This window comes from Aegilops tauschii, chromosome 6, assembly GCF_002575655.3.
Source record: "Aegilops tauschii subsp. strangulata cultivar AL8/78 chromosome 6, Aet v6.0, whole genome shotgun sequence".
Classification (NCBI taxonomy): Eukaryota; Viridiplantae; Streptophyta; class Magnoliopsida; order Poales; family Poaceae; genus Aegilops; species Aegilops tauschii.
Genome location: NC_053040.3, coordinates 45,438,994 through 45,458,596, shown reverse-complemented (window position 1 = coordinate 45,458,596; position 19,603 = coordinate 45,438,994). Strand labels below are relative to the sequence as shown.

Below are 19,603 nucleotides of genomic sequence, written 5' to 3'. Positions count from 1 at the left end.
CACCTGGTCATGATGGAATGTAATGGATCTCGATGTAGTGTTGGGGTTGACGGCATGGCAGGCTAGGGACGAGCAGGTTGACAACCACTTATCCGACTCGGAGAACGACGAGATCGACTCGGAGAACGACGAGATCCACTAAGACAACTTCGCCATGTGGGTTTGTGGATTGGAGGGCTGATCCATTGATGTAAACTTAGTGAATGCCCTAGGTTTTTTTCCCTTCAATCTGTTTGTTCCAAATAACGTGCCATAGACCTGCGTACGAGCAGATGGTATGCACTGAGAGTCGGTCTCGACGGCAAGCATGTTTGCGTCAGAGTCCATGCATCGAGTCCATGTGTCAGGTTGGGGTCGCTCCCGTTTCTACCGCGTCATGAACCGAGTCATGGGATGGCATGGCACATGGGATCACACGCGATAATAGTGGAGCTGTAGATCATGCACGCATGATCTGATTCATGGGATGGCACAAGTCATTAGGAAGGTGGTGTGTGTTTAGGTGTCCTTTCTCTCTGTATTCCAAATAAAAAATCTGTATCAAGTATTCAGGGCATCAAATTCCATGTGTGCTTTGGGTTTGCTAGTGTGTATAACCTCTGATGTGTCCAGCTAGTTGCGTGAGTAATCTTGGGTCACTGACAAACATTCAGTATCATATCCATGTGCTCTTGGCCATGTGAAGATGTCGGACAGTCCGAAGAAAGGTGCGTGGCATGGAACGATCTCCAATGGCAAGGGGATCAACCGCGGTGAACCAATCATGCAGTATGTTGTACACGAGTTTGGGGATCAACGCAATGGCTGATATGTTGACCCGGACGAACTACGACGACTTAGGTTAGGCAATAAGCGCGTGACCCTCTGTACGACGATGGCCGTCGGCATGACCATCGCTGGATGCCATGGCAACCGAAGCACTGCTCCGCTCCCCCCCCCCCACACACACACAATGATGTCGATTTTTGCCGTGAAACCAACGACAAGGAATGGTTGGGACATGATTAAGTAAAGGTCAGCATTTGGTAAATTAATTTGGTTAGGTTTCTCAAAACATATGTCCCATCGAACGCCAACAAATAGGTTCCTAGAAAAAGGGAAACGGAAGAATAAACTGATCTAAATTTGTGCACATAAATTATCCAATTGAGCAAAATAGGCCCAGACCAAAACGGATTGAAAATAGAGAGCACATCGATCTAAGCAAGAAATCAGATGATAATGCATTATTCAAGCAAATATATTAATCAATTGATAATCTCGTAGGATTAAGCGCAAGCAAACAACAAGCAACCAAAAGAAGGAAGAAGCTTGGGTACATGTGGGATGTACGTGTGCTTGCCCCTTTTCCTGCGCATGAGGTCGGCCTTGGCCCTGACTTCCGCTGTCAAAATCAAAAAATGCTCTTTCAAGTTTCAACTGGGCAATTGATCTCATTGTATATCAAAAAGACTTCCGCTCCACTTTATATACAAATGAGACAATTCAGCACATACAACACAACACGACACGACACCGCAACACACGCACACAAGGCATTGTACAAGGTTGCTGAAGAACAACAACACAACTCCAAGAAAATGGTTCATTAGGCGGGTGGGCACCATTTGGCTTCGGTGGCAACTGCAGATGGCTTGCCCTTCTTCCTCCAGGAGGCATCTGCTCCAGGGAAACCCTAGATCTGCGTCTCCCAGATCGGATGATGATGGAGACTTGTGTCATTCTCTCTCCTGGGGGCACTGTTTTGGAGTAGGTACTGACTGGAGGGGCTAAGAGGTGGAGCGGTGTTGCATCTACCGCATAAAAAACGGTGGGTCTCGGCAGCATGGTGCGGTGGAGTATGGGCGTTGGAGGTGGGTTGATGGATGCACGCAGAATGGTGGCATTGTCTGGTGTCGTGGCGGTGTCAACGGCAGTTGGGCCTGGCATGGTTAGTCCAAGGATCCCTCTTGAATATGGGACGGCGGTAGATGGCAGCGCGGGATCCTAGAGCGAGCACATGCAATATGCGCTATGGGTCTGCTAGGCCGGTTGGTGCTCTTGGCTCGCATCCGGCGACTTCGTGAGGCCACCGGATTAGATGGCGTGCGTTGGTGCGGTTGGGGTTCATCATGGATATGCATGGTAGCTAGGTATCATGGTTGTGGAGGAAGGAAGAAAAAGTTTCTGCAAGAGGGAAATGGTTGTAGTTCTTATGAGTTGTTGTAGTTTTATGGCTGAAGGATATATCGCATTTTTGGAACAAACGACAGGAAATAAGAAAGGCATGTTACTTCAGAACTTTCACTCGAATTAAATATATATGGAATAAGAATTGTGGATCAAGATCTTGACGTTGTGTTGTTTCATGTTTAATAAGAAAACAAGACTAAATATAATCTCCCATCTAGATGAAGAGGTTTTATCACAAAGCATCCATTGTAAAAGGAGTGCAATGGTGCACTGAAGCAACCATATTGCCATATGATACATGATAGGGCTTGCAATAATAGGTCGGTCATTGTTATGCTTCTTTTCTTACTTAGAATTTGAATATTATGATTTAGAGGATAATGACCCACCTGTACTAGTGATTAATTTGATATCCATACATAAGTAAGACGCTGGAAATTAATGCCTATCAATTTCATGCTAAAATATTGCAGAATTTATTATAATGGTTAACAACCAATACATGGACGTAACTTCAGGATTAATTATCTCCCATTCTACAAGAGGAACAATGGTAATTGTGGGAGGGGTGAAATTACGAACTCAAGACAGGTCACCGGCCATTTTCAGGTCACTCTGCATTTGTTTGTTGCATCCAAACCCAGTAGGGCTCGTACCGATGCAGGTCCATAAACTCTGAAGTTGTTTGATTTGAAGTGCTTTGCAAATTCTGCTAAATGAAACTATATATTACATGGTTTAAATCTGAATGCACTGCTTGTTACTCCCTCTGCAGAGTAATACAATAGTGTTTAGATCACTAGTAATCTAAACACTCTTATATTTCTTTACCGAGGGACTACATGGCAGGTCAATAAACCCAATTGACCTGTACTATGATTTGAATTTGTTGGTATAAGCTACTTACATCGCATTAGTTACTGGTACTACCACGCTACTACTGGCGCTCCCGAGCAAGCCAGGGACGAAGTCAAGAGAGAGCACAGAGCAGGCATAAAGAGAAACCTTCAAGACAGCCGGCGAGCGAGACGAGGTGGTCAAAAGTCAAAGCGAACGTTTCTGCTGCTGGCGCTCCCGAGCAATACAGGGACGGACGGTCAATAATATAGGGTGGAAGAAGCCAAAAAGGAGGAGGCATTAAGAGAGACAGTCCAGGAGACTGCTAATAAGCCAGAGGTCACACAGACGGGCGCTTTTTTGCGCCAGCAGTGTGACAGAGGAGAAACGCCACCCTCTCATGTATAAATAGGAGCAAGGCAGAGGTCGCACAGCATCCTGTACGAAGATACCTTCCTGCCTCCAATTCCTCTCCTCTAGCCAGCCTGGGAGAGTGAGCGAGAATTGGTAACAATGGATCTAAGTGACAACCAGATTTGTTGTTGCCGCGCCCTTCTCCCTCACTCACCGGAGCACTACCCCTCTCTCTCTGCACTCAAGGAAGAAGAAAACTGGAGGAAGAAGAAAGACACAGGGACACAAATGTTTTCCGGCGTCACGTATGCCACCCGCCGCACTAACGGCGTTCACTTTTCTCTGAGCACGAACTCAGTCCAGCTGCCTTGGCAATACACAGGGATGGGGAGCTTTATACGCTTGCGCACATACGCCAGGCCGTGCCCACTCAACCCACTCGCCACGTCCCGCGGATGCTGGCTCGCGCACCCGCCGCGCTCCTACGCGGACGACGCGGCCACTCCCATCCCGGGCGACGCGGTCACACTTCCTGGCTCCTCGCCAACCAGCTCACACGCGCGCACGTACACGTGCTGCTACACACACTCACGCATCTACGGCCTTGACTATGCCCGACTCGTCTGGCATCCGCACACACGCGCGGCCGACGCGCCATGGCCTAGCCACGTCTTATTCTCCTAACATTCACCCCCTAAGCCGTGGCTCAGAGGAGTCCGCCGTCTTCAACACCGGCGTCCGCCATCAGCGCGCGCTCCGCCGCCGGCTCCCTCCGCAGCTTGGGGCAGTCCCTCTTGAAGTGGCCGCGCACGCCGCACTTGTAGTAGCGCCCACGCAGGTCCCCGCCGCTGCTCGACGCCACGCTCTTGCCGTCGTCGTCGTCGTCCCGAGCACCGCCATGTCGACGCTCCCGCGCTGCACACTGTGCCGCCGTCATGAGCAGCTGCTCACCCCCGCGCTCGCCGCCGTCTTGTCCAGGGCGCCGAACCCGCTCGTCGAACGCGCGCAGCCGCCCGAGCGCCTCGTCGAACGCCATCGTCGTCACGTCGTGGAACTGCTCGACGCCGGCGACGACGGGGAAGAGCCGATTTGTCACGACCGGATTTTTGGGATAATAATTTCCCAGAAAAACGGCCTTTGTGCTCACCAGCCCCAGGATTACTGTTAGCTGATGAGGCACCAACTTGATACAAGAATTCCAAGCAAGGTACAAAAATATGTAGTACAAGACCATTGAGGCCTAGGAGTACAACACTTGGTTTCTAATGGTTGAGGGCGGAAGCGGTTGGGTACATCTGCGTTTATGAGACTCCATTTCCCACAAGAACAGCTGACCAGGATAACTCCTATCTTCGCGAGGCTGCTATCGTCAACACGTAGGCTCCGAGGTTGTCACCGCGATGCTTATCTCCATGCGCGAAAATCTGGCCAAGACTATAGCCCGGGACAAGCCAGTGAGTACGTTTGAATGTACTCGCGAACATTAAGAACACGAGTATAATATAATAAGGGACAATCCTCCTCCAAAAAAAATTATGATCACAACGTCTACCGCGAAAGTCTGCGTTGCTCGCATGCGGAGATAATATGAACATGCAGTACGTGGGTGAGTACGAAGAAAGTACTCGCAAGGTAGTTCGAACATAAGATATAACAAATGTAAACGCGATGCATGAGAACAGATTAACGAGTGCAATCAGACAAATGATGCATGGGGAACAAAAGAGAAGTCGGGCTGTAGTCCTCCCGAAATCCCAAAGTAAAATACTGAGGGCCAAGCGAGTGTCTGAATGACTCCTCGAGAGGAAAATGCAAGAGTAGCCATGCCGCAGTCGGGCGTCTGAGCGTCACCACATAAAGGGCTTATAAAAGATAAATAAACAACAAGCATGCCGCAGTCAGGCGTCTGAGCGACACCACATAAAGGGCTTATAAAAGATAAATAAACAACAAGCATGCCGCAGTCGGGCGTCTGAGCGACACCACATAAAGGGCTTATAAAAGATAAATAAACAACAAGCATGCCGCAGTCGGGCGTCTGAGCGACACCACATAAAGGGCTTATAAAAGATAAATAAACAACAAGCATGCCGCAGTCGGGCGTCTGAGCGACACCACATAAAGGGCTTATAAAAGAATAAACACAGTGAGTATCCAGGAGGTAGAACCATCCCAGGGATACTCAATAAAATACATAATGTAAATGGTTAGTCCACAATAATAACAAAATTAAAACACGATCCCCAGATGTCACAGGTCATAAACAAAAATCTCGTCCAGCCGTTTCTCCATCCGAAGACCGTCACTGAGTTCTAGCTGATTCGTTCTCCATCCGAATACCGTTACTATGATCCAGTTAGCCGTGTCTCCATCCGAAAACCGTTACAAGATTTAACTCAAACTGTGGTCCTTACTCAAGATCATGGCTATCCAACAGGATATATCCTCTGCAGAGGGAGTACTATTTTCCCACGAGTAACGGATTTACTTAGTCCATCGGGACTAATTCCGCCTACGGCCTTTTAATTGAAAACACGCCTGACCTGCACACACCAGCTTAACTCACCGATGTCTGGAATCACCCACGACACCTGCCAAGCGAAACTCCAAGTGGGGAGGCTACAACCTCGACGTAGCATGGGATCAAACTTCTATACGCGCGCTCTAAGGGGTGCCCCCCTCTCGGTCCCAACCGGAAACACCCATGCCCCCGGACCAAGTGGCATGCCTACCGGAGGCCTCCGGTATCTTCCACTATGGCCTCTCTGTACGGTGTGTGCTTTGGTAAGGGGTTGACAACTTACTGAACCATACCCTGTCTGCGACAGGGACAAGTGGTGGTACCAACAAATAGGGAAGCTACTGACCAAGACTCGACCTACGACCGACTCAGGTGGTCCAAGTATCCTCCAACAATATTACCATTAGCGGAGTAAATCATCACTCATCAAGCCTCACCATGCCATACCGGACATACTCGTCTCGACGAGGGACTAGGGACAAGCTCGTGTCTACCCAAGACCACGACTTTCCCGGCTTCCTTCCAGTATGCATGAGGAGCTCACGAGGATGATCCAAAACACTAGCGGGTCCATTGCTGACCGCAAAATATCTCCCAAAAAGTACTCATACACGAGACTTTATCGTTACATAAAGATAACGCATACTCCAAGTCAAATGGTGTTGTAATCGTATCAAAACACCACAACAAAATATTATGCCAGAGTTCAGAAATGCTTGCCTTCAAGAGTATGCAAAGGATGCACTTTTTGAAAGCTTTTTCTTCTCTCCATTATCCCTATTTTGCAAAATATCCAAATAACAAATATTTCAAACACAGTACAAAAAGTTGTCTCAAATATTTTTGAAATAAATCTTAAAATAAACTAGATGATATTTGAAAGAGGTAGGAAAAAGAATCAACTCATTTGGAGTTTTATTTTAAAAGTTATAGCTGGTCAAAGTCTGGTCAAAACTCTGTTTTTAAAATAAAACCAGAAAAGAAAACGTTTCGAGGGGAATACGCTTTCGCAGCAGAGGAAAGGTACTCAGAACGTCTGCGTCTTCACTTAAACAGAGAGAACGGTCGCGCGGGTCACTGACAGTGGATCCGGGGGGCCCACTGGTCAGGTTTGACCGTTCTTCCTCTCCCTCCTTTCTCTCTGCCCGAACGGGGCGGGGCTCCGGCGATCGCCGTCGGCGAACGGCAGCTCCCCACGGGGTCCCGAGGGCAGGGATGGATCCGTCAGACCGAGGCGGTTCTCCCGGTGGGTGCTAGGCAGGCAGGGACGGAGGAGGTCACCGGCGGCGAGCTTCGCGGCGGACGATGGTTCGGGAGCAGAGTGGGTTTTGGGCTCCAGGGGTCCTTGGTCGAGGCCGAGGCGCTAGGCAGCTCCGTACGACTATGGGGAAACTCTTGGTGGCGTTGGATTGGCGGGGGAAGCTCCGGTTGCGACGAATGGCACTGGATTGCGGCGGCGACCGAGCTGGCCGGAGACGAGGAAGAAAGGACTTTCCCCGACGATTGCTGGCTGCGGGAGCACTACGGGGGTGGACTGGGGTTGCCTGAGTGCTCGGAGGAGCACGGGGCCTCCTTTTATAGCACGACGGGGCTGGCTCCGCGGCGGTGGATAAGATCGACGACGGGTCGCCATTGCTGTAGCTGCAGGGTGTCGTGGCGGCGACGAACGCGTGCCGACGAGCATGAGGATAAGCACGGGCTGTTCCCTGGGGCAGCTGGCGTGCGCGGGTGGCTTGGGCGGCGCCGTCCATGGCAGAGCCCGCTGCCGACGCCGGCGTGCCGCCAAGGGAGCTCTGGCGGCGGCGCTGTAGGGCGCCAGTGCGGCTTGGAGCGTACTGGTGAGAGGGCGAGTGTGTGGCGCGGCTCTGCAGGCGAGCTGGGTCCAGTGACGGGACGCGTCGACCCGAGCGCACGCACGTGCAAAACGCGCGCTCTGGCCGCGCCCAGAGCACGCACAGCAGGTGTTCGACGAAATGCCAGCGCGCGCTAGGGAGCTTGGGTGAGGCTGGCAGTCAACAGGCCAGGGTTAGGGACATCTGGGAGGTTAGTGGACATGCTGGATGGGTCAGGGGCTCAAGTCCACAATGCAAACCAGAGGACATGCCAAACTTGTTCCTGCACACAGGGTGTTCGACAGAATGCCATGGGCAACTAGGCAATTCTTGGGGTGGCCAAACTCTCCAGATCCTAGTCTCTTTAGGAGCTAAAGAAGGTGGTAAGGCTAGTTTGGCAAAAACAGAAACTTGATAGTGCAAGATTTTGAGAAAACCAGTTTTGGGCAGAAACTAAAGGCTGACATTGCATGCACCAAAAATACTCCAATGGGTCCAATCTCCTGGACTTAAGAGTTTGGTTGGGAGGACTATAGGTAGGAAAAAGCTCAAAGGTACTAGAGCAAAATCAAATGGGGTTGCAGTACAAATCACCAAACTGGACCAGAATAGAAATGAAGATGATTCACTCAAATTTTTCAAAGAACATCACTGGGTTTTTGCATGAAGATGAATTGTATGCATCCACTGACATCTCCAAACACTTGGAAGAATTTTTAAAGAAACATTTAAATGGGTTGTAGTGCAAAAGTGCCTACTGGACCAGATTGGAAAAGTTAGTGTAGAGCTCAAAATCTCCAATGGCCAAAAGGTATTTTTGCATAAAAGTGATGTGGAAACATCACATGACATCCCCAAATTTTGGTGGAAATTTTAAATGCATTTGTCAAATGGTTGTAGTGCAAAACAGGCTCCAAATTCAAAAGAAATCATTTTTAAAAGAATAAGGCTTTGAGAAAACAAATCTAGCAAATGTAAATCCACTGATAAAGAATTGTTCTATTAAAGAGAGTATTCAAGTCCAACAATACTCTTTGAAGGGTTTTTCCACTAGAGGCAAAAATCCAAAATCACAAAGGGTAAATCTTGACAAAATGGAAAAGTTTTATTTCCTGGCAATATTTTAATAAATAAAACAAGGTCAAAATTTTTGGGTGTCACACGATCCGGCACCGTATCCAGCTGCTTCTTGACGAGCGCCGCGTTGCCCAGCGTCTCCCCGAGGTTGGCATACCTCGCCGCCATCGCCGCGAGCCTCCCGCCGTATACGTCGAGCTCCTCGCTGTCCGCCATCTTCAGGCGGTCGAATTCGCCGCGCAGCGTCGCCAGCCTCGCCGCGCGGACCCGATCGGCGCCGACGAACCTCACCTTCAGGGAGTCCCATACCTCCCTGGCGGTAAGCTTCGTAAACACCTGCAGCAACACGTCCTCCGGCAGCGCTCCGAGCAGCAACGCGCGCGCCGTCTTGTCCTTCCGCGCGTTCACCGCCGCATCGCCCGGCACCACGGCCTCCCACACGGTGTGCACATCGAGGATGGCCTGCACCTTGATCGCCCAGACGGTGTAGTTGTCCACCGTGAGCATCGGCATCGCCATCGACGCCGATCCGCCCGCGCCACCGCCGTGAGGGACGACCGCCATGGTCGCCGGTGATCGCCCGAACCGAAGCTCTGTATACCATTTGTTGTTGCCGCGCCCTCCTCCCTCACTCACCGGAGCACTACCTCTCTCTCTCTCCACTCAAGGAAGAAGAAGACTGGAGGAAGAAGAAGGACACAGGGACACAAGTGTTTTCCGGCGCACGTACGCGGTACGCCACCCGCCGCGCTAACGGCGTTCACTTTTCTCCTGAGCACGAACTCAGTCCAGCTGCCTTGGCAATACACAGGGGTGGGGAAGCCTTATACGCCTGTGCACATACGCGAGGCCGTGCCCACTCAACCCACTCGCCACGTCCCGCGGATCCTGGCTCGCGCACCCGCCGCGCTCCTACGCGGACGAAGCGGCCACTCCCATCCCGGGCGACGCGGTCACACTTCCTGGCTCCTCGCCAACCAGCTCACACACGCGCACGTACACGTGCTGCTACACACACACACTCACGCATCTACGGCCCTGACTATGCCCGGCTCGTCTGGCATCCGCACGCACGCGCTAGCCACGTCTTATTCTCCTAACAAAATTCAGATCCTCGAGAGGTTGATCAAGCACCATTCCTACAGCTTATTTTTCCTGTCATATTTTCATGGTGATCCATGTGCACAGTATTCAAGGTTTTCATCTTCTTTTTTCTGAAAACTGCGGTGTTTTCAAGGAGTGCCCCAACCCTGATGAGACCCAACGCGCTCATCTCGGTCGCGAGCTTCGTGTGGAGCCCCAGCGTATCAAACTCTTGTTCAAGTACCGCCGTGCCCAGATGAGGAGGGTATGAACTTGATCACCTTTTAATTTTTCCAAGGATTTTAGTTTTTTCTGCCTGGGTGATGATTGAATGTAACGGAATCTGGATGTGGTGTTTTTGGTTGACGGCATGGCAGGCTAGGCACGAGCAGGTGGACAACCACTTATCCGACTCGGAGAACGACGAGATTGACTTGGAGAGTGACGAGATCCACTAAGACAACTTTGCAATGTCAGTTTTTGTGGATCGAGGGCTGATCCATGCCCTAGGTTTTTTTCCTTCAATCTTTTTGTTCTAAATAACGCACCATAGAGCTGCCTGCAAGCACGCGGTGTGCGCTGAGAGTCGGTCTCGACGGCAAGCATGTTTGCGTCGAGTCCATGTGTCTGGTTGGGGCTGCTCCCATTTCTACCGCGTCGTGAACCGAGTCATGGGATGACATGGCACATCGGAGCACACGTGATAATCATGGAGCCGTAGATCATGCACGCACGATCTGATCCGTGGGATGGTACGAGTCATTAGGAACGTGGTGTGTGTTTAGGTCGGTCGTGCAACGACCTTTCTTTCTCTGTGTATTCCAAATAAAAAATCTGTAGCAAGTTTTCATGGCATCAAAAATGCCATGCGTGCTCTATGTTTGCAATTGTGTAAAACCTCTGATGTGTCCAGCTAATTGCGTGAGTACTCTTGGGTCGCTGACAAACATTCAATATCCCACGTGCTCTTGGCCATGTGAAGATGTCGGACAGTCCAAAGAAAGGTGCGCCACATGCAACGATCTCCAATGGCAAGGAGGTGAACCTCCGTGAACCAATCATGCAGCATGTTGTGCGCGAATTTGGGGATCAACACAATGGCCAATATGTTGAGCCGGACAAACTACGGAGACTCAGGTTATGCTACAAACGCGTGACCTATGTACGGTGATGGATGACCACTGCTGGATGCCAGGGCGACAGAGGCGCTTCCCCGCCCCCCCCCCCCCCCCACAGTGATGTTTCTCAAAACATATGTCCTATCGAATGCCAACAAATAGGTTCCTAGAAAAAGGGAAACAAAAGATAATAAACTCATTTATTTCGATTTGATAAGTTAGTGCACTAGAATTATCCAATTGAAAAAATAGGCCCAGACCGAAACTGTTTGAAAATAGAGAGCAGACCGATCTAAGCAAGAAATCGGATGAACAAGCAATCAACAAGCAACCAAAAGAACAAAAAAGCAACCAACACTAGTAGAAAACAGGGTATTGGTCATAGCTCAATATACACATTAGTCCCGGTTGCATTACGAACCGGGACTAATGTGAGCATTAGTCCCGGATTGAGCCGCTAAAGGCATTCGTCCCCGTTCAAATGAGACCTTTAGTCCCGGTTTGATACACGAACCGGGACTAAAGGGTGCGATGCCCTTTAGTCCCGGTTCGTCTCTCAAACCGGAACTAAAGATTAGACCTTTAGTCCCGGTTTGAGACACGAACCGGGACTAAAGGGTGCGATGCCCTTTAGTCCCGGTTCGAGTCTTAAACCGGGACTAATGGGGTTCGTGTCTCAAACTCTACCCCCCCCCCCCCATCGCCATTTCAGTTTTGAAAAAAACAAAAGAAAATGATAAAAACTTAAAATAATAAAATCCTTCGAGATGTAGTTATACTACTACATCTACTAGTTAGGAAAATTTAAAAACTTAAATTTGGACATGTTTTGCAAAAAGTGTTGGGAAAAAGTAAAACGGCTATAACTTTTGCATACGATGTCGGAAAAAATGTATAATATATCAAAATGTTCAGCACAAAGGCCTGTTTGCAATTTTTTAGAATCCTCAAATTCTTAAAGGAAAAAAAGATACGCTCAAATTTCTTTTTTTGAATTTTGGTTAAATCTGGTCAAACTGTGGTCAAACAATGGTCAAACTACTTATTCAAGATGTATTAGTGTTACTAAATAATTATTCAAGAATATTAGTGTTACTAAATAATTATTTCAGTTTTTTTGAATTTTGGTCAAATCTGGTCAAACAATGGTCAAACAATGGTCAAACTACTTATTGAAGATATATTAATGTTACTAAATAATTACTATTTTTTAAATAATAGTTTCAAACTCAAACAGTGAAATGTGTGACTTCATGCTCAAGCTAAACTCCAAAGGGTTAATAGGATTGACATCTTACTACTGTCAGGAAAACAACAAGTGCAGACTTGGAAACGAGGGGGAATAGAACTCGGAAGTTAAGCGTGCTCAGGCTGGAGTAGTGAGAGGATGGGTGACCGGCCGGGAAGTTAGAGATTTGGAATGACGAGGGCTGATTAGAGATTAGAGGTTAAATTGAGCAGTGATGAGGGGTGATTAGAGATTAAATTGTAAAATAATACACAAATTTGAAAATTGGGATTTAAAAAAATTCAAAAAAAATATATTCGTAAAATTTCCTCTAATCTCTAATCAGCCCTCATCCGTGGAGCTCCAGACAGCGGCCACGTGGAGGGCCTTTAGTCCCGGTTCGTATAAGAACCGGGACTAAAGGGAGGGGGCCTTTAGTACCGACCCTTTAGTCCCGGTTCCAGAACTGGGACTAAAGGCCCTCTAGAACCGGGACTAATGGGCCTTTTTCTACTAGTCCAAAAGAACAAAAAAGCTTGGCTACAGATGGGATGTACGTGTGCCTGTCCCTTTTCCTGCGCATGAGGTCGGCATTGGCCCTGACTTCCGTTGTCAAAATAAAAAAAATGCACTTTCAAGTTTCAAGTGAGGCAATTGATCTTATAGTTTATCAAAAAGACTCCCGCTCCATTTTATATATAAATAATACAATTCAGCACATACAACACAATACAACACGATACCGCAACACACACGCACAAGGCATTATACAAGGAAGCTGAAGAACAACAACACAACTCCAAGAAAATGACTCATTGTGCGGGTGGGCACCATTTGGGTTCGTTGGAACCTGCAGATGGCATGCCCTTCTTCCTCCAGGAGGCATCTGCTCCGGGGGAAACCCTAGATCTGGGTCTCCCTGATCGGATGATGACAAAGACTTGTGTCATTCTCTCTCCTGGGGGCACTGTTTTGGCGTAGGTACTGACTGGAGGGGCCAAGAGGTGGAGCGGCGTTGCATCTACCACATCAGAAACGGTGGGTCTCAGCGGCATGCCGCGGTGGAGTATCGGCGTTGGAGGTGGGTTGATGGATTCGCCCATGAGCATCGTGGCTCCCACCGCCAACGTACATGACCGCCTTATTAGCAGCTTGTGCATGTGCATACTAGCGGCGTTCGGCTGGCACACTACTAGTATGGTGTCGTTGGTAAGTGATTACTAGCGACAAGCGAGTAACTTACTAGTTGCGTGCAGTGTCGTGCCTGGGCCTTTCACATGACAATATTGTAGAATACTAATGGCATAGCGCTAGTATTTTGGGGTATCAGTGATGTGCTTGTATTTTCGCGCACCACTAGTACTTTGTTTTGGGCGAAAAGAAATGACACGACGGTGTATTTGTTGCCGTGGTAGCGTTTGCACATTTAATTCATATATCAATAGAAAAGTTATGCATTAAATAGATAATTTTATTTATCACATTTTACACGAATTCAAATATCCAAATTGCAGCATACACCTTTAATTTACATAATACACATTGATAGCGTTGAGTTACATGCATTCATTTCACATGCTGAATTTGTAAAACTCATGCATTGTTGTCTAGCTTCACTGCGGCGCCTCAGAACTGTTGAAGTTTTGATCGATGAATCTTTGACATGTCGTAATGAACAGAACAAATGTCAACATACATCATATCAAATATATTTCAACATGTATACATAGCAAAAACGTCTTTTATAGCAATTTAGATACCAAACATAGCACATGGCAACAAATTGCAAGATTAGCACATAGCAAACCTAGGCCTGGCAGAAATTTTTAACCTTGGGGCTGTTTGTTGTGATGGTAGTTTTGCATTCATTTTTTGCTGACATGGCAGCAAGTTGGAGCCAAGTGGCTCATTTAACTCCATGGTAGCAAGTCTGAGCGAAATGGCTCATTTACCTGCCATCGCAACGATTCTAGGCTAAATGGCTCTTTTAGTTATCATGGAAAAACTTTTGAGCCTTTGGCCTCATATTTGCTACCATGGGGTCAATGATTGTCAAATAGGATCATTTCTCTACCATGGCAGCATTTATGAGTCAAATTGCTCATTTAGTTGTCATGGTAGAATTTTCCAGCCTTGGGGCTAATATAAGCTAGCATGGTTGCATTTTTAGTTAATCTTTTTGCTGCCATGGTAGCATTTATGAGAAGAAGCTCTCATGTTGTTGCCGTGCTAGAATTGTCATGTTTCGATACGTCAATGACTACTAAGGTTAATGAAGTAAACATAGTAGGTCATTTTCATCATGCATCTTTAAAACTTAAGTAGATACTACACAAAAGGCATGGTAACCCGAAATCAATATAGAATTTGTCTGCGGGCAAATCTTCGAGGAAGCCGACACCGGATGGAACCTTCACCATCTAAATCGAGCGATTTTTAGGTTGGCTAAGAAACGTGACCTTGTCCACCCTCTCTTTGTTGAGAATGTCATCCCTAAGAAATCTCATGTCGAATAACATGGATCGTGTATATTACTGGGTACCATGGGTTCACCGGAAAATGAGCCCCTCGAACATAGAAGGATGATCCTCAATCTACTTTCATACCAGTTTCTGTCTGCCAGCAATGCCCGTGCCTTGTGTAATCAAACTTTTTACGTCTCTTCTTCCTCCCACTTCTGGGTACAACAATAACTGGGGGCTCCCAGTGTGTCTCAAATTGACCCATTCATTGTGATCGGAGTCATGACATTTGCTTTGAGGGACATTGATCATTCTGAGTGTCGTCCACTAGCGGCATATTAAGCAAACTCTCAACAGCATTATGGTTAACCGCAAAAGTCATGCCATCATCATATTCATTGTTAAAATACATATTAACATCCTCCTCCCCATGCTCGTACTGTGTCGGGTGGCGGCTCATCTTTGTCAGCGCGCTCATCATTAGCCACCACTATGTCCTAAGGACCTTCAGCTCGGTGAGGACCCAAAGTAGATGGTCCCAGTGTAGGGACATTCCTACAAAGTGTCAGCGGTGAGAGTGTTTGCTAGCTGGGGGGAGTGCGTCCCCAAATGTATTCGTCACTTAGGCCACCTAAGGGTCCAACTCGGGCACTCGATGAGGGTATATTGTGTTTCGTCATCTGCGCCTTGAGGTTGTTCATTAGGGTCCACCTCTTTGCAACTAGGAAATACCATACACGTACACTTCCACCCTAGTTAGGTATGTTGGCAACACAATGTTATGCATCAGTTTCTGTTGATAGTACCCGCTGCAACCTCCTTTAGTTGGTTGTTCACCTTGGCTTGGAGAGTGCACGAGGTGTTCAACTACGAAAATGTACGCCTCATCAAGGTTAGAGATTCTAACAATGAAATCATACCATGGAAGAAGGCACTTGCATGGTGAGGAAACGATAATTGCCATAGGGGCGTCGATATCAACCAGTGACGTCATCTGGCCCGTGAATGAGATGGATGGGTTGTTATGAGGTGTCGGATCTTCCGTTATGGGATATACAAAACTTTCGCAATAATTGTAGTATCTATTATCCGTTACCATCGTAGTTAAACAAGGATGCATTGTATGGCCCTGTGGTTTTGATGTGAGACAGTTATTGTCATGTAGATATCACTAAAGAATATAAAGGGAAATTCATGACTTCTTTCTGTTGGCTAATACTATAAATGGACACATAGGTTATGTATATAGTTCTACAAACTTACCTTTCTGCTGGCTAATCACTAAACATGCAATTGTGTTGGTATAGTGTATGATTGATCTCCAAACACAACGTCTCATAAGAGTGAGTTGTCATCTAACCCTTAGGTACATTTCATTATAAGATGTTTTGGATATTATCTTTTTGTTTTTTTCATTGTTCACAATGAGTATTTTTATTATACTTGAGCCTGCATCATAACTAATATTTGTGATTGCAGATCCAGATGATTGTCAAATCCATATTGTCTTTGTCCTTGTAAAGAAAATCATGGCCCACGGTCTCACGATGCATTTGTAGTGGCATGTATTTATTGGATGGAAGTAGCACGTTTGTATTTATTTAAACTAATATCCATGCGTGTATTTTTTCGTGCATCATTTGAATTATCGTATTAGCATGGCATACAATTTTTTTGCTTAATCTATGAGCTCTAATTAGGAACTAATACACCTGATAAAGTTACACTACTTACATAATTAATAACTTTGATATATTTGTTTAAGGTTTCGTAATTTTAAGACAAGCATGTGAGAATGGACAATAAAGCTGCAAGCAAAAAAAATCCATGTCAATAAGGCCCCTTAAATATGGATACTCAGTCTTGGTTTAATCTCCGACCAGATCGAGATTTAGAAAACCATTGGCGGGACAATTCCTTTCTTGCCCTTAGTTGGTTCCAATCCTTTAGTTTTGCCCCTAGTTTTCGACTCTGCTCAGTTTTGCCTCTAAAAAGAATTTTAGGTCTCCTGAATGCCCTTTGAGCATTTGAACATCACTTTGAAAAATTCATTGCAAATTCATATGAATTCAGAAAAATGTAAATAAGATATCAAAATGTTCTGGAAAAGCAGCACTTCCATTTTGCAGAAAAATGTTCTAAAAAGCACAAGTTGGTACAATGATCTAGAGACGGCATGGGTTAGGATGAGGTAGCTATAGCTAAACCCCAAGTGATCAAAGGCAACAATCTTCCATGCTTTCGAGTTTTTAATAATTAATACAACTAAACAATCTAATTTTTGTCCTTTATTTGTTCATACAATAATAGTACAACATATAATAATCCCAAAAAGAACTAAGAGTGATTTATTTTTCTATATATGTGAGACTTTACTTATATTAGCCAACTTTATAATATTTGTAGGTTTCTTGCCAGCATGAATAGTGACATAAATTATACAAAAAGATCCTAAGTCAGTTCAATATATACAATTTTATTACTGATTTTTAATAACAACATATAACAAATTATATAGCGACAAAATTTGTTCAGTTTGTATGGTCCAAGGTCGTTAATGAATAATCTACAAATGATTCATACAACCTAATTTTCTATCGGGCATGAGGGTATGCACCAGTAGCTATGTGTTTCATCTCTCTCTTGATAACCCACAAGTATAGGGGATCGCAACAGTTTTCGAGGGTAGAGTATTCAACCCAAATTTATTGATTCGACACAAGGGGAGCCAAAGAATATTCTCAAGTATTAGCAGTTGAGTTGTCAATTCAACCACACCTGGATAACTTAGTATGTGCATCAAAGTGTTTAGTAGCAAAGTAGTATGGAAGTAACGGTAACGGTAGCAAAAGTAATATTTTTGGGTTTTGTAGTGATTGTAACAGTAGCAACGGAAAAGTAAATAAGCGAAGAAAAATATGTGAAAAGCTCGTAGGCATTGGATCGGTGATGGAGAATTATGCCGGATGCGGTTCATCATGTAACAGTCATAATATAGGGTGACACAGAACTAGCTCCAATTCATCATTGTAATGTAGGCATGTATTCCGAATATAGTCATACGTGCTTATGGAAAAGAACTTGCATGACATCTTTTGTCCTACCCTCCCGTGGCAGCGGGGTCCTAATGGAAACTAAGGGATATTAAGGCCTCCTTTTAATAGAGTACCGGACCAAAGCATTAACACAGAGTGAATACATGAACTCCTCAAACTATGGTCATCACCGGGAGTGGTCCCGATTATTGTCACTTCGGGTTGCCGGATCATAACACATAGTAGGTGACTATAGACTTGCAAGATAGGATCAAGAACTCACATATATTCATGAAAACGTAATAGGTTCAGATCTGAAATCATGGCACTCGGGCCCTAGTGACAAGCATTAAGCATAGCGAAGTCAAAGCAACATCAATCTGAGAACATAGTGGATACTAGGGACCAAACCCTAACAAAACTAACTCGATTACATGATAAATCTCATCCAACCCATCACCGTCCAGCAAGCCTGTGATGGAATTACTCACGCACGGCGGTGAGCATCATGAAATTGGTGATGGAGGATGGTTGATGATGATGATGGCGACGGATTCTCCTCCCCTGAGCTCCGAATGGACTCCAGATCAGCCCCCTCCCGAGAGGTTTTAGGGCTTGGTGGCGGCTCCGTATCGTAAAACGCGATGAATCGTTCTCCCTGATTTTTTCTCCCCGAACACGAATATATGGAGTTGGAGTTGAGGTCGGTGGAGCTCCAGGGGGCCCATGAGGCAGGGGCGTGCCCAGGGGGCAGGCACGCCCCCCACCCTCGTGGAAAGGTGGTGGGCCCCTTGGCCTTGATTCTTTCGCCAATATTTTTAATATTTTCCAAAAATAAGTTCCGTGGAGTTTCAGGTCATTCCGAGAACTTTTGTTTCTGCACATAAATAACACCATGGCAATTCTGCTGAAAACAGCGTCAGTCCGGGTTAGTTCCATTCAATTCATGCAAGTTAGAGTCCAAAACAAGGGCAAAAGTGTTTGGAAAAGTAGATACGATGGAGATGTATCAACTCCCCAAACTTAAACCTTTGCTTGTCCTCAAGCAATTCAGTTGATAAACTGAAAGTGATAAAGAAAAACTTTTACAAACTCTATTTGCTCTTGTTGTTGTAAATATATAAAGCCATCGTTCAAATTATCAGCAAAGATTATGACTAACCACATTCACAATAACTCTTAGGTCTCATGTTTACTCATATCAATGGCATAATCAACTAGCGAGCCATAATAATAAATCTCGGATGACAACACTTTCTCAAAACAATGATAATATGATATAACAAGATGGTGTCTCGCTAGCCCTTTCTGAGACTGCAAAACATAAATGCAGAGCACCTTTTTACAGATCAAGGACTGACTAAACATTGTAATTCATGGTAAAAGAGATCCAGTGATAGTCATACCCAATATAAATTAATAGTAATGGATGCAAATGACAGCAGTGCTCTCCAGCTGGTGCTTTTTAATGAGAGGGCGATGACTCAACATGAAAGTAAATAGATAGGCCCTTCGCAGAGGGAAGCAGGGATTTATAGAGGTGCCAGAGCTCGATTTTAATGCAGAGATAAATAATATTTTGAGCGGCATACTTTGATTGTCAACATAACAACCAAGAGATGGCGATATCTTCCATGCTACACACATTATAGGCGGTTCCCAAACAGAATGGTAAAGTTTATACTCCCCCTCCACCACAAGCATCAATCCATGGCTTGCTCGAAACAACGAGTGCCTCCAACTAACAACATTCCCAGGGGGAGTTTTGTTTGCAATTATTTTGATTTGATTTGCATAAAGCATGGGACTGGGCATCCCGGTGACCAGCCATGTTCTCGTGAGTGAGGAGCGGAGTCCACTCCTCTTGAGAATAACCCGCCTAAC

At 46.1% G+C, this 19,603-nt stretch overlaps 1 pseudogene; it reads right to left on the bottom strand.

Moving 5' to 3' along the window:
• Positions 1 to 4,069: 4,069 nt before the first annotated feature.
• On the bottom strand, positions 4,070 to 9,100 carry LOC109763420 (uncharacterized; annotated as a pseudogene).
• Positions 9,101 to 19,603: the final 10,503 nt, after the last annotated feature.